This window comes from Myodes glareolus, chromosome 23, assembly GCF_982192425.1.
Source record: "Myodes glareolus chromosome 23, mMyoGla1.1, whole genome shotgun sequence".
Taxonomy (NCBI): domain Eukaryota; kingdom Metazoa; phylum Chordata; class Mammalia; order Rodentia; family Cricetidae; genus Myodes; species Myodes glareolus.
The window spans coordinates 19433066-19436079 of NC_142048.1; the positions used below are offsets into that span (position 1 = coordinate 19433066).

The 3014-nt window shown below is 39.7% G+C and overlaps 1 pseudogene; it reads left to right on the forward strand.

The window, feature by feature from the left end:
- The first annotated feature begins 370 nt into the window (after positions 1 to 370).
- On the forward strand, positions 371 to 1025 carry LOC125413954 (small ribosomal subunit protein eS6 pseudogene; annotated as a pseudogene).
- Positions 1026 to 3014: the final 1989 nt, after the last annotated feature.

Sequence of the window (3014 nt, forward strand, 5' to 3'; positions counted from 1 at the left end):
CTGCAAGTCACTCTGGACCAGAGCAGCTCTCCAAAGCTCCATCGGAGAAGCCGAAAGCCTGGTCTTTCCAACAACTGCTCCTGGAATCCTGCTCTAGCCTATGGCCAGAATAGGACTCTCCAAGACCCTGTACAGACTTTCCTGCTGGCTCCATAAACCCCCAAGTGATTTACACACTCCTGGGAACACCTAGAAAACATCAAGAAAAATATTGTTTCCCAGAGGAAATAATTCACATTGTATTTTGCCTTCAAAAACACAAGATATTGGCTTAAAATAGAAGAAAGACAAGCACCAAGACTTCAGATATTTGCCTTTATTTTTCTTTGTGATAGGGCTGAAGAAAGATCCACTTAAATTCTTTCGGACCTTCTATGAGAAGCACATGGCCACAGAAGTGGCTGCCGATGCCCTGGGTGAAGAGTGAAAGGGTTACATGGTCCGAATCAGTGGCGGCAATGACAAGCAAGGTTTTCCCATGAAACAAGGTGTCCTGACCCATGGCAGAGTGCGTCTGCTGTTGAGTAAGGGGCATTCTTGTTATCGACCAAGGAGAACTGGAGAGAGGAAGGACAAGTCTGTCCGAGGATGCATTGTGGATGCCAATCTGAGTGTTCTCAACTTGGTTATTGTAAAAAACGGAGATAAGGATATTCCTGGACTGTGCCTCATCGGTTGGGACCTAAAAGAGCTAGCAGAATCCGAAAGCTTTTTAATCTTTCTAAAGAAGATGATGTCCGCCAGTACGTTGTCAGAAAGCCTTTAAACAAAGTAGGTAAGAAGCCAAGGACCAAGGCACCCAAGATTCAGCGTCTTGTGACTCCACGTGTCCTGCAACACAAACGCTGGCACATTGCTCTGAAGAAGCAACGAACAAAGAAAAACAAGGAGGAGGCTGCAGAATATGTTAAACTTTTGGCCAAGAGAATGAAGGAAGTCAAAGAAAAGCGCCAGGAACAGATTGCCAAGAGGTGAAGGCTGTCCTCGCTGAGAGCTTCTACTTCTAAGTCTGAGTCCAGTCAAAAATAAGTTATAAGGGTAACAAATAAATGATCAGACCTTGAAAAAAAATTCTTTTTTTGCTGTTATTTTTTATTTTATTTATTTTTTATTTTTATTTTATTTTATTGATATTTATTGAGCTCTTCATTTTTCTCTGCTCTCCTCCCTGCCTCTCCCCTCCCCCATTCAATCCTCCCCCAAGGTTCCCAAGCTCCCAATTTACTCAGGAGATCTTGTCTTTTTCTACTTTCTACTTCACATGTAGATTATATCTATGTAAGTCTCTCTTAGTGTCCACATTGTTGTCTAAATTCTCTGGGATTGTGATTTGTAGGCTGGATTTCTTTGCTTTATGTTTTAAAAACTACCTATGAGTGAGTACATGTGATAATTGTCTTCACTAAATGCCCCTCAACTGAAGAATGGATAAGAAAAGTGTGATACATTTACACAATGAAGTACTACACAGCAGAAAAAAATTAACGACAGCTTGAATTTTGCAGAAAAATGGATGGAGCTACAAAACATTATTTTAGTGAGGTAACCCAGCCACTTAAATTCTTGATTCACACCCACCTGTAATAAATTTCTAAACAAATATAGAAGGTTGTTGACTCCACCCATTATGGAGTGGAAGGCCCATTACATGAACTAACTAATCCTTGGACTGGGAAATTTATAAATGAGTCTACTCCTGACTTTGGACATGGCTTATTTTCCTCACTATTTATATCTTACCATTTTTTCCCTTGTATCCTTAAACAATTGTCTTGTGAAAGCACTCAACAAACACCAATATTGATATAGGATGAGAGCCTTCTTTTTTATACAAACGGGTTCCTATACATTTGCCTTACACATGGATATATGTTTATTTATTAACAGTGGAATACACATAGTTATAAAGATGGATTGCAGGGATACATAGATCATAGGCACATAGGTTTATGTATCGTGCTAGATCGTTTTACATTTAGAAAGTAGAAAGAGATGTTCATACACAAAGATAAAAAAAATATAAAGGCAAATGATACCCTGGCCTGTTGTGAGGGCTCCCACCCTGCCCTTGGGCCCCAGCAACAAGACCAAGCTGAAGAACCTCCCCTGATCTGAAGAAAGACACTTAAAAGAAATCCCTCGCTAGCTCAGAATTGAGAAATAAATGGTTATTTATTTAGAGGTAGACTCACAAATCAGAATCCTTTGCTTGAATGGTAATTAGAAACTGAATCCCACAACCTAAACAGAGGGGCTGTAAAAGAGAGCAGTCACATGCTCTACTTAGGCTTATATAGTATAAGAGGCCAAGCTCCTATGGGCCAGGTAACCACTGGCTGTAAGATTTCCTCTCCCTTTTCTTTAAGTGAGAGAGTTCTGAGCCTAATACAAAATTTTATACAATAAGAACAAATGTATTCAGTAATTATCCTATCCTAACTAGTATAATAAATAACTTAAGCAAGTCATGAGAGGAAAGTAACTACAACTATCTAGTCTTCAACCCCATCAAAGATCTGAGAAGAGAAATAATATTACTTGAGTAAGCAGGAAGTGCAATCAAGCAACTTTCAAAATGTACAACAAACAGAGACAACTGGCTACCTGGGCAATCACCCAAAATCACATTTGCAGCAATGAAGCACCCAACTTTGGCTAAAGCCTAGAAAAAGTGACAGACCATTTTCAGAGGCAGGAAATTTTTTAAAACTATCTTACCCTGTTTTGTCAAGATTGGACCATCCTGCTTATCTATTTCCGGATATCATTGTCAGTGGTTGAGGCAGGGGCAAAACAAACTCCAATTGAGTAAATTCGGTGCTCAACATTCTTTCAGGAATAGATTGGTGCTGCCAGGAGCAATCACGTCTCACATCAACAGAACCCTAAATTATGTCAATGCCTTATTCTACAGCTCTTCGAAGTGTTATCCCAATAGCTAGCCGTAGACTGGAAACGTCTCCCAAAAATTTCTGAAAGTCATTAAGAGTCCACAACCGGTATCTCCTAATTTG